This window comes from Coregonus clupeaformis, chromosome 36, assembly GCF_020615455.1.
Source record: "Coregonus clupeaformis isolate EN_2021a chromosome 36, ASM2061545v1, whole genome shotgun sequence".
Taxonomy (NCBI): Eukaryota; Metazoa; Chordata; class Actinopteri; order Salmoniformes; family Salmonidae; genus Coregonus; species Coregonus clupeaformis.
In genome coordinates, this window is record NC_059227.1 from 7,644,156 (window position 1) to 7,657,314 (window position 13,159).

Genomic DNA, 13,159 nt, shown 5'->3' on the forward strand with positions numbered 1-13,159 from the left:
ATTATTTTTATTTTTTTATTTCACCTTTATTTAACCAGGTAAGCCAGTTGAGAACAGGTTCTCATTTACAACTGCGACCTGGCCAAATCACCCGAGTGGCGCCCTGCCAACATCGCTACAGCGTCAAAGCCTGCTAAACCAGATGCCATTACCCAACACAAGACGAGGTTCACCAGCTGAATAACTTTCTGGAACCTGCCTGGAACGTTCAACCAACACAAAATCCATATCCAGTTAGACTGATGTTGTAGTATAATATAGAATACCTAGTATGCTCACAACTGCATTGTGGTCTAGATATTGCTAGCTCTTGTACATACAGTATTTACAGTATATAATGGTGTTTGATAAAACAATTTGTATAATCTTTTTACAAGTGTACTAAATGATTCCAGCTGCATCAGAAACCAAGAAAGTGGTGACTTCAACTTATGGATCAATTCATTGTGATATTCATTGAATGTATTTGCATAAACTAGCTACAATCTTACTGCTAAAACAAATTATGCACAGAGTTAGTTGATGTATATTATTATTATCATTTAAACTTTCATTTGTTAGCAAGTAAACATGTTTCAATAAAACAGTAGATTAATCTGTCAATATAGCAAATAAGTAGACATGGCTTGTTTTCAAGGCAAAGTTTATTGGCTCTGGAGATCGAGGTGACTTTACACAGCAGTATGCAGGAGAGTTATGGCAATGTATGACATATATTCAGTAGAATAAAAATATACTACTAACGCCTATAATAAATACTACAGTTCTACAAAGGGAATACTTTCATATCGTGTGTTTGGGTAGTGCAGTGAGGTGTTCGGAGTCACTTTGATACAAGGAGAGATTGTTGTTATGGGACCTTCCACATCTCCTCTTGACAGTCACCAACTTCTTTGTATCGAAGCGGTATTGTCTGTCAGAGAAAGACGAAAAAGCCATTACACATTCATGGGCAATCATTGTGTACTGTCTTTATTCCTACTATTTCAGCATGGTGCAGAATATGAGATATCTCACAGACACACGATACCCACTGGGCAAACACTGGTTGAATCAACATTGTTTCCACTTAATTTCAATGAAATTACGTTAAACCAACGTGGAATAGACCTTGAATTGACGTCGGTGCCCAGTGAGTAGCTAGCTAGCTAGCTAGCTACAACACACAGGTACGCAAAAACGAACGAGTCACAAAACCAAAGTCAAACCGTTACTCTTCGTCATCATCATCATCATCAAAACATTAGCTAGCTAGCTAGAACGTTAGACTACAGTAATTTTTAGCTATAGCAAACAAAGCTAGCTAGCTAAACTTCGCTCGCTTGGCTTGTAGTGGTACTAGCAAGCCCCGTTATGGCCCTGTTCTGTGAGCTCGCAATGAGTCGTCAAGCCATGGCGCAGGAGGGGAGGACTGAGCCGGCCGGGAGGATAGGGGACATAGAGAGTCAAAGGATGCAGAAAGGGAGGAGAGGAGGGTTGAGGAGGCAGAATCAGGAGATTGGAGGGGAGAAGGATTGAGCAGAGGGAAGAGATGATAGGATGGAAGAGGAGAGAGAAGGGAGAGAGAGAGCGAAGGTTGCGATGGCGCATTACCATCTGAGTAGGGGCAGAGTGAGTAGTGTTGGAGGAGAGCGAGAGAGAATAGGATACAAAGTAGTGGTCAGAGACATGGAGGGGAGTTGCAGTGAGATTAGTAGAAGAACAGCATCTAGTAAAGATGAGGTCAAGCGTATTGCCTGCCTTGTGAGTAGGGGGGGACGGTGAGAGGGTGAGGTCAAAAGAGGAGAGGAGTGGAAAGAAGGAGGCAGAGAGAAATTAGTCAATGGTAGACGTAGGGAGGTTAAAGTCACCCAGAACTGTGAGGGGTGAGCTATCCTCAGGAAAGCAACTTATCAAGGCATCAAGCTCATTGATGAACTCTCCAAGGGAACCTGGAGGGCGATAAATGACAAGAATGTTAAGGTTGAATGGGCTATTGACTGTGACAGCATGGAATTCAAATGAGGAGATAGACAGATGGGTCAGGGGAAAAAGAGAGAATGTCCACTTGGGAGAGATGAGGATTCCTGTGCCACCACCCCGCTGACCAGATGCTCTCGGGGTATGCGAGAACACATGGTCAGACGAGGAGAGAGCAGTAGGAGTAGCAGTGTTTTCAGTGGTAATCCATGTTTCCGTCAGCGCCAAGAAGTCGAGGGACTGGAGGGTAGCATAGGCTGAGATGAACTCTGCCTTGTTGGCCGCAGAACGGCAGTTCCAGAGGCTGCCGGAGACCTGGAACTCCACGTGGGTCGTGCGTGCAGGGACCACACGGTTAGAGAGGCAGCAGCCACGCGGTGTGAGGCGTTTGTATAGCCTGTGCGGAGAGGAGAGAACAGGGATAGACAGAGGCATAGTTGACAGGCTACAGAAAATGGCTACAATAATGCAAAGGAGATCGGAATGAAATAAACTAAACATCTGGGAAAGCGAGAGAGCTGCTCTGGCACCCCAATGGTGGAACAAGCTCCCTCACGACGCCAGGACAGCGGAGTCACTCACCACCTTCCGGAGACATTTGAAACCCCACCTCTTTAAGGAATACCTGGGATAGGATAAAGTAATCCCTTCTACCCCCAAAAAAAAAATTGTAAAGTGGTTATCCCACTGGCTATAGGGTGAATGCACCAATTTGTGAGTCGCTCTGGATAAGAGCGTCTGCTAAATGACGTAAATGTGCCCTTGAGCAAGGCACTTAACCCTAATTGCTCCTGTAAGTCGCTCTGGATAAGAGCGTCTGCTAAATGACTAAAATGTAATGTAAATGTAGAGCGGGGCCTCCCTCACTTACGTTTCACTGAAACACCCAAATATAACTCTCCCAACTTCCACCTCAGAAACTATAATTGATGTAAACTACAGCGGTTCAATGTTTTCTAGGAATAGACTAACTTAGTTTATTCAGCTAGCTAACTTGGTACAGTATTCTTCCGTGAAAAACCGTCCAGGGCACCGAATCCTATGACGCCACAGCCAACTAGCATGCCAGCCTCCAACAACACGGTTTAGCACCAATACTCGGCCACAACAAACCACCAGTGTGTCAACACGCCAAGCAGATCAAACGTGTCCGTGTCTAACGTTGTGGGTTAGTCCCGACAGCTTGAGCGAGTCCGTCATCAACTTATTCAGCCAGTTAGTTAGCTAGAATAGTTAGCATACTAGCTAGCCATTGCTTTCTGCCAATGAAAAAACCCCTCCACCCACGGCACGAACACACAGAGAGAGCCAAGCTAACGTTAACTAGTCACCCATGTCCCGAATTCCCTTGAACGACTCTGGCTACCAGTATGTAAAAAACAAAACACAAATGCAGGTTTTAACTTACCCCTAGCAGCTACTGTTAGCTAGCCAAGTGCAAAGCTAGCCACTGAATTGACTCAGCCAGTTCGCGTCTGTTCGCTAGGTCGTTCCAGCTATTGTTTAGTTAGCTATCCAGGTAGCAACAAGCTAGCTACATTTCGAGCACAGTAGCTACTTACTACCTAACGTTAACGCTTCAGACAATGAGGTTAGAAAAACAGCTGAATGGTAGGCATTATTGTATGTAATTATTGTAGGCAGCTAGCTGGCGTAACACCCCATATAGTATCTAGCAGTGAAGTTTCCCTTTAACCGAAGGTAATCTCTTGATTGGTGTTGTTGTTGTTGTAGCCCATACATATAACCCACTGGGGAAAAAACTGGTTGAATCAACGTTGGTTCCACGTCATTAAAATAATACAATAAATCAATGTGACGATGTTGAATCAATGTGAAAACTGATTGGCTTTGCAAAAAGTCATCAACGTAAGGGAATTTAGTCTTTTTTTTCACCCAACTTTTTGAATAAATCCAATTACATGGTGCATGTTGATTTCAGGTTGAATTCACGTTAGTTGACAACTCAACCAAATGTTGATCAAAACTAGACATTGAAATGATGTCTGTGCCCAGTGGGAAGCCACTACTGTTTGTGGCAGATGCTGAGATGCTCACTGAACGCGGTCTTGTTTTTTTGCGTCAAAGTCTAATTCTGAGTGGAAGTGTTAACTAGACGTAGCGCTCTGGCGCTTCACAGGAAGCAGTTCAATGAGAGAGAGCAGCCGCAGCCATCCGAGAGCTGACAGACCTTTCCACATATCAACCACCCAGTTTTCTTTGTTGCATGTCTTTGCTTGTGTTTCCGCATTTCAGTGTGTGTGACTGTATATGTGTATGCCTGGGTGTCTGTATGCGATTGTTTGCGTGTTTCTCAATTTAGATTAGATGTTGCATGTTTCTCAATTCGGATTAAATGTTGTGTGTTTCTCAGTACAGTTGAAGTGCTGGGTTATTATGGGGAGCGGTGGGGGAGGGGTTGTGTGAGGCGAGTGGCCCCCACCGGTGACTGTGCACTTTTCGCTGTAGGCCTCTGAATTAATCATTGGAGGTGGAAGTGTGTGTGTGTGTGTGTGTGTTTGTGTGTGTGTGTGTGTGTGTGTGTGTGTGTGAAGGGGGGCACACCCACACTCCTAGTCCTGCATCCTTGACAATACACACCCTATTCCCAAATTCTACAGGCTACTATAGTCTTGTGGCTGCTAATCAGTGCTGTGCGCACCTCCCTAGCCTGACTGTTCCATGCAGCACACACGCACCTCCTCTATTCTGTCCCTAACACCACAGTCCTGTTTTACACACCGCAGTGTTGCGCTGTCTGTGTGTGTGCTAACAGTGGTTTGGATATGGGCTCAGGGCCAAAGTGGCTCCACGTCCCTCCTGCGGACAGAGGACATCAGATCACACTGCTGCAGTGTGCCTGCAGAGGATGGCACAGAACTGGCTCTAGTTCAAAGTGTATATCGATTACCCCAATCGAACCGTGGATCAAACCCTGGATGCTTTGGTACATACATAGAATGCTAGGGTTGGGGGTATGTATCCAGTTAACGAGAAATTAGCATAGGGGGGTTTGTTTTAACAGTTCCGTTTGGTTGAGAGATGACGTTACAAGATAGTGTTTCCTGAACGTTGTTAGAACGTGTACAGTCAAGCATGGTGTTGCGAAAACATTCAGACAGGTTCAAAGGCAAACATTTTCCTCATGGGATTATGTCAGTGTTCCAGAAATGTCTCAGAGCTGTTGTGAAGACATAGCTTTTCTGTCTCAAGAAGGAACATTCTCAGAATTTCCCCAAAACTGGACAAAACAAACGTTTGAAAAAAAAACAACAACCAAGGAATATTCTGGAAACCTAAGCTTGGCTATTGCTGGAGCATTTCGTAGTACTACCCTGTCACTGCAGATAAATCCCCTCCATTTACTTGTCCAACTTTCTCGTCAGACATATGAGGAGAAGGAAGACTAACTAAGCACCATTTTCGTTGCAGTTCTGTCAGAGGTGACACGGGAAAATGTCAGCGGCGCGGGCATTTTGTGGTTTTTCTCCGCAGGCCCAGAGTCGTCCTTGGCTCCCTGTCTCTTACAGACAGACGTGCGGTTGTGAATATTCATGAGGAGGACAGACAACGGACAACGGCACAGCGGGAGAGAGCAGAGAAGCGAGAGGAAAGGTGGTAGAAACTCAGCTGACACAACGTAATGTAAAGAGAGACCGAACAGTCTACAGTATCACGCCAGAATGGAGGAGAGCTCTCTTCAAAGCGCCCTTTCAACAGCTAAAGAAGGGAAGGAAATAATGTTGCTTGGAGATCGAGAGATGACTGTCAATATTTTTATTTCGCACAATCCCAAAAGACTTTGCGATTGCAGTAGTTCCATTGGTAGTTCAAATGGGAATTACAGTGCAGAAAGGGGGGGACGCAATGTTCCTAAACTGAGGTGTGTCATCATGCTTACGTCAATGTGGTGTAAAGTATTATTTTCCGTACTGAACTGGGTGACCCCTGTACTACCCTGCCGTACCTCACTCCCATCTGATCATCCATGGAACACTGTCTGTGCATCTTTCCAGAAACAAATATTTGTCTGACCCAAATGCATTTATTTACAGATGCAGTCTTATAACCAGATGTTCACCTCTACCAAAATAATCACTGCCCACAGACATGTTTGTCGGCTAAACAATGTGACAGAGCAACCGTAGTGGAATGGCTGCCACTCTAACACTAAGATAGGAATACCCTTTACCTCAGCCTGCAATACTGTGAAATGTAGCATGAATAGTGTCCCAAAACAGCAAAGAGGGACAGAAAAGGTCTGCTTTTCAGATATAAACCCTCTTGTTGGCCCATTTCAAGGGCTTCTTTTCAGTAATGACTACTATCTTTTCAAGGTAAGTTAATCCATCTCCTCCACTTAGTCCACATGGATAGAGAAAGGAAGGGATTGGCCTGTACAGTACATAGCCTATCCCAGGATGTTCTGTGTAATCTAACACTCAGTGCTCATCTACCACTACAAGTGGTGTAGGACACAGAGCAGGATACCACTACAAGTGGTGTAGGACACAGAGCAGGAAGCTGTCGTCGCCAGTCACAAATGTCACAGCACCTCAGGCTCACGCCACAAAACGCATAGCGGTGACCATGTCACACCATGCTACTTCCTGGTCACGCCTTCCAATGGCACCTTACATCTGGCGCAAAGTCACACTTCCCATTGACCATACACACCTGGGGCCTCATAACTTTAGCGTAAATGTAACACTAAATATTGGTGTGCGCCAATTCTGAAAAGACTGAAAAAAATAGAGATTTATAAACTTGCCGCATGCCATACATACACGTTTTCCGTTATAAGTCAGACCTGTCATGAAACTGCGCACGTTTAACGAGCATTATAAAAATTCCCATCATTCACCTTTTATGGTGACAATAATGCCCTTATTTGCTGTATACTTTGGAAGTATTAAAATTAGGCCAAGACAGTATCTAAGGAAATAGCAATGCAGGGCGAACTTGACCAAATGTCTTTGGAGGGTTTGGCAGAAGGTTTTCTTTTGCAGTGGCATTTGCTGTATCTGACTGTGTCTGAAAGACAAAACAATTGTACATTGTTGTGGACCAGATCGTTTGAATTCGACAATGTTTTGCATTAACTTTTCCCCAAACCTAAATATGCTGCACTGCCAGCAAATTCTGAAACATTGTCTGCTCAGATTTTTTTTTTTTTTAACTACAGTAGGCTATACTTACAGCGGTAACCTACACACTTCAATACAAAAGATCAACTGTCTGTTCACCTGTTAAATTCTACCATATGTAAATCGCTCTCTCTTTCGAATGCACAAACTTCAAATTATAATATCTAATAGGCACATTAAAAAGATGTGTATGGTAATTTGTTTTATGGCTACTTCAGGAATATGAACACATGGCCAGAAATGGTGAGGAATTTATTCTGCAATGATTATGATACAGTGCCTTCAGTAAGTATTCACACCCCTTGACTTTTCCACATTTTGTTGTTGTTACAGCCTGAATTTAAAGTGGATTACATTTAGATTTTTTGTCATTGGCCTACACATAATACCCCATAATGTCAAAGTGGAATTATGTTTTTTGACATTTTTACAAATTAATTAAAAATGAAAAGCTGAAATGTCTTGAGTCAATAAGTATTCAACCCCTTTGTTATGGCAAGCCTAAATAAGTTCAGGAGTAAAAATGTGTTTCACAAGTCACATACTATGTTGCTTGGACTCACTCTGTTCAAACACAGATTCTACTACAAAGGCCAAGGAGGTTTTCCAATGCCTCATAAAGAAGGGCACCTATTGGTAGATGGGTCAAGAAAAACAAAAAAAATGGATATTGAATATCCTTTTGAGCATGGTTATTAATTACACTTTGGATGGTGTATCAATATACCCAGTCATTACAAAGATACAGGCGTCCTTCCTAATTCAGTTGCAGGAGAGGAAGGAAACCGCTCAAGGATTTCACCATTATGCCAATGGTGACTTTAAAACAGTTTAATGGCTGTGATAGGAGAAAACTGAGGATGGGTCGACAACATTGTAGTGACTCCACAATACAAACCTAATTGACAGAGGAAAAAGAAGGAGGCCCATACAGAATACAAATATACCAAAACATGCATCTTGTTTGCAAGAAGGCACTAAAATAATACTGCAAAAAAATGTGGCAAAGCAATTAAAAAGAAACGGAATGAAGCTAAGCACAGGCAAAATCCTAGAGGAAAAATCTGGTTCAGTCTGCTTTCCACCAGACACTGGGAGATGAATTCACCTTTCAGCAGGACAATAACCTTAAACACAAGGCGAAATCTACACTGGAGTTGCTTACCAAGAAGACAGTGAGTGGCCGAGTTACAGTTTTGACCTAAATCTACTTGAAAATCTATGGCAAGACCTGAAAATTGTTGTCTAGCAATGATCAACAACCAATTTGACAGGGCTTGAAGAATAAATAAATAAATGATGGGCAAATGTTGCACAATCCAGGTGTGGAAAGCTCTTAGAGACTTACCCAGAAAGACTCACAGCTGTAATCACTGCCAAAGGTGCCTCTACAAAGTATTGTCTCAAGGGTGTCAATACTTATGTAAATGAGACATTTCTGTATTTCATTTTAAATAAATGTGCAAAATTTTCAAAAAATATGTTTTCACTCTGTCATTATGGGGTATTGTATGTAGATGGGTGAGATTATTATTATTTGTAATCCTTTTAAATTCAGGCTGTGTAGTAAGTCAAGGGGTATGAATACCTTCTGAAGACACCGAGTGTATTATGTATTATGTATTTTAATTAAATATTGTCCACTCAAGAAATTTGATATGACAGTATTTAGACTCAGTAGCCTACAAACGTTAATGGAAAAGGTGAACCCGATGTCACAGGAAGGCCAAAAAGATCATCAAGGACATCAACCACCCGAGCCACGGCCTGTTCACCCCGCTATCATCCAGAAGGCCAGGTCAGTACAGGTGCATCAAGAGACTGGGACCGAGAGACTGAAAAACAGCTTCTATCTCAAGGCCATCAGACTGTTAAATAGCCATCACTAGCCGGCTTCCACCCGGTTACGCAACCCTGCACCTTAGAGGCTGCTGCCCTACGTACATAGTCATGGAATCACTGGTCACTTTAATAATGGAACTCTAGTCACTTTAATAATGTTTACATACTGCTTTGCTCATCTCATATGTATATACTGTATTCTATTCTACTGTATTTAGTCAATGCCACTCCGACATTGCTCGTCCTAATATTTATATATTTCTTAAATCCATTCGTTTACTTTTAGATTTGTGTGTATTGTTGTGAATTGTTAGATACTGCTGCACTGTTGGAGCTAGAAACACAAGCATTTCGCTACTCCCGCAATAACATCTGCTAAACATGTGTATGTGACCAATACAATTTGATTTGATTTGAACCGTCTGTTTCTACCGTTAAACTGCGTTTCGGTTCGGATCAACTAGAGCAAAATACTTGAAATAGCTTATCTATTTACTACTGCCTATTTCTAATTATTTTTGAATGCAAAAATAAAATAAATAGATTTTCACTCTTGTTATTATATTTATCTACCTGTTTTATTGTTATGAAGGAGAGTGTCATCATATAATCCTGCACAGGGCTACTACTAGGATACTGTTGCCTTCTTGCAATGCAATACTTCTAGAAACTGTGCGTACACATCGTCTAAAGTTTGTGGGAGGATAAGCACATTCTCACGTCAAGTTCAGTTTTGATAAATTCCAACTTTTGCGTGAAAACTGGCGCACGCATGTTTTGGTGCATATTGTGTGAGTGTGCAACGTTTATAAATGAGGCCCCTGGGGTGTGTTCAGAAGAGTGAAATGCTATGAATGTTGCTGATAGAAAATGTGTTGTATAGAGTTGACACGATTACCTTATCTCTGAATGTATGTTCTACATGTTACCTTTCTTTCTAAATGTTCTGTAATGTCCCACCCTCCTGAATAAGTTCCTGCAGTCTGTAGTGTTTAAAGAGATACAGTATGAATGACATGAAACAGAACGATTGGAATCATACAAGATTCTGAGGAGGACAGGTCAACGTAAATGACACTACTCTTCTGTTTCCTTAGCTTGTCATGGTATACCTCATGCTGACGACTTGTGCTGAAGGTTGTAAACCTTATTGAAAAAAAGGACGTGTTGTTTTTCTCCTTACGTTTTTAACTGAGCAGGCCACCAGTTGATTAAAGATCTTGATAGCCTCCAACCTCTCCTTTCAACGCAGTCAAGATTTTGCGAGGAAAAGCACAACAAGCATTCAACAGCTTAATCACATTGGATCATTCAAGAGGTCAAACCGCGTTTTGAGCCAATGGTAATCATCCGTGCTAGAGTGGGCGGCCCCATGCGTTGGTTAACAGCTTGAAGGAGGCGGGCTCTTGGCCAGGCAGAAGACCAAAATTGCTTTATTATTGATGCCGACCTGCCCCCGGCAGGGCTGCCTGGGTTTTTAATTAGACAGAGATTTGGCAAGTTGGACATGGGCAGGAGCAGGAGGCTGAAGAAAGGTACCGGACAATGACATTACATTTCTGGCAAGGGATACGCAGAACTGGAAATGTACTGTAAATTCTGAGAAGTCTTTAACAAAATAATAGTAGGTCACAACCTATTTCGATTGGGCCCCGGTTTAAAAATAGTCTGGCTAGGTATATTGTGTGTCAGTTAGGTAACAAGAGAATTCATACATAGTTCCCGTCACATAACCGTTTGACAACCTCTAGGGCCGGTTTCCCAGACACAGATAAAGTCCTGGACTTAAGGCATTCTTAATGGAGATTCTCTGTTGAGCACTCTTTTTAGTCCAAGAGTTTAATCTGGGTACAGGAAATCATCTCCTAGTTCTGAGCAACGATGTCCTTCAACGATGCTTACCGCCATAAAATGTTGGCACAAAATACCAAACAAAACACCATCAGCTACTGTATGGGTATTGTACCATTGACGTATAAAGCCCAAACTCCAATGCCAGCCTCGATTTGTCCCCTTCCATCATAATAGCCCGCACGGCAGTCAATAGTGGCATCTCTTGCATTTTTAACCAGCCACGTGAATTTAGGTCACCGGCTCTGTTTTATAAGACCGCAATTATCTTGAATAATGAATCTTTCACCCCTCCCTCTGCCAGTGAGGAGGGCCAGTAGTGTTCCCTGTAGTGTTTAGAAAGTGTTCCCTATTCTTCTATGATAAAGCTGGGACGGTTCTGTTTCGTGCTGGGGGAGGTTTGAGTGTAGTATGGTACACCGTGTTCACTGTCAGTGTGTTTACTTGTGTGTAGCCTGTCTCTGTCTGTGTAGCCTGTCTCTGTCTATGTAGCCTGTCTGTGTCTATGTAGCCTGTCTGAGTCTATGTAGCCTGTCTGAGTCTATGTAGCCTGTCTGTGTCTATGTAGCCTGTCTGTGTCTATGTAGCCTGTCTGTGTCTATGTAGCCTGTCTGAGTCTATGTAGCCTGTCTGAGTCTATGTAGCCTGTCTGTGTCTATGTAGCCTGTCTGTGTCTATGTAGCCTGTCTGTGTCTATGTAGCCTGTCTGAGTCTATGTAGCCTGTCTGAGTCTATGTAGCCTGTCTGTGTCTATGTAGCCTGTCTCTGTCTATGTAGCCTGTCTGTGTCTATGTAGCCTGTCTGAGTCTATGTAGCCTGTCTGAGTCTATGTAGCCTGTCTGTGTCTATGTAGCCTGTCTGTGTCTATGTAGCCTGTCTCTGTCTATGTAGCCTGTCTGTGTCTATGTAGCCTGTCTGTGTCTATGTAGCCTGTCTCTGTCTATGTAGCCTGTCTGTGTCTATGTAGCCTGTCTGTGTCTATGTAGCCTGTCTGTGTCTATGTAGCCTGTCTGAGTCTATGTAGCCTGTCTGTGTCTATGTAGCCTGTCTCTGTCTATGTAGCCTGTCTGTGTCTATGTAGCCTGTCTGAGTCTATGTAGCCTGTCTGTGTCTATGTAGCCTGTCTGAGTCTATGTAGCCTGTCTGTGTCTATGTAGCCTGTCTCTGTCTATGTAGCCTGTCTGTGTCTATGTAGCCTGTCTGAGTCTATGTAGCCTGTCTCTGTCTATGTAGCCTGTCTGTGTCTATGTAGCCTGTCTCTGTCTATGTAGCCTGTCTGTGTCTATGTAGCCTGTCTCTGTCTATGTAGCCTGTCTGTGTCTATGTAGCCTGTCTGAGTCTATGTAGCCTGTCTGTGTCTATGTAGCCTGTCTGTGTCTATGTAGCCTGTCTCTGTCTATGTAGCCTGTCTGTGTCTATGTAGCCTGTCTGAGTCTATGTAGCCTGTCTGTGTCTATGTAGCCTGTCTGTGTCTATGTAGCCTGTCTCTGTCTATGTAGCCTGTCTGAGTCTATGTAGCCTGTCTCTGTCTATGTAGCCTGTCTGTGTCTATGTAGCCTGTCTCTGTCTATGTAGCCTGTCTGAGTCTGTCCCATCTAGGGACCGGTGCTGAACATTAGCATGGGCTATACATACTATGGTACAAGGGCTGATTGTTTATTCAATGTGTCAATGTGTTTGTAACCTATCACTTTCCAAATAAATTGTGTCTGGCAATGGATTTGTGAGGGCCATCAGAGAGCTTTCAATAGGTGTGCTCGTGTATTTGTGTGTGGCCGCGGCTGCATGACCTTGAGTGACGGAAGAAACGAGGAAAGAGGAAGGAGAAAGATGTTATGAGTCAGTGATGCAAAACAGTGTTTCCTGTTATCCAACACAGCCACTGGAAGAGGCCGAAGCTTCTCACCCTCCATGAGGTGAAGGGTCCTCCTTACGAAGGAAGGCTGAACTGAAACCTTCATTGAAGCTGCCTCAGTGTAGGCTACAGTACATCTGATAGAAGCATTATGCATGGGATTACGTAATGCGTCTCTCTCCATACACTGTAATTAAGACAGACTTTTTGCTTCCAGGTCAGAGTGCCTCTAATAAGCTAAACGGTTATCTGGGGCCCTGCGTATTATGGACTATTTAGCTCTAGCTTTGCAATTAAAACATCCTCACTTTTACACAACGCTAAAATGGTGTGTTCAGCTCATCTCCTGGATAACAGGATCCTCAGAGGCAGAAATGAAAGTGCAGTCGGCGGATGAACAGATTTTCTATTGCATAATACTCCATCTCTCACACACACACACACACACACACACACACACACACACACACACACACACACACACACACACACACACAATAAACAC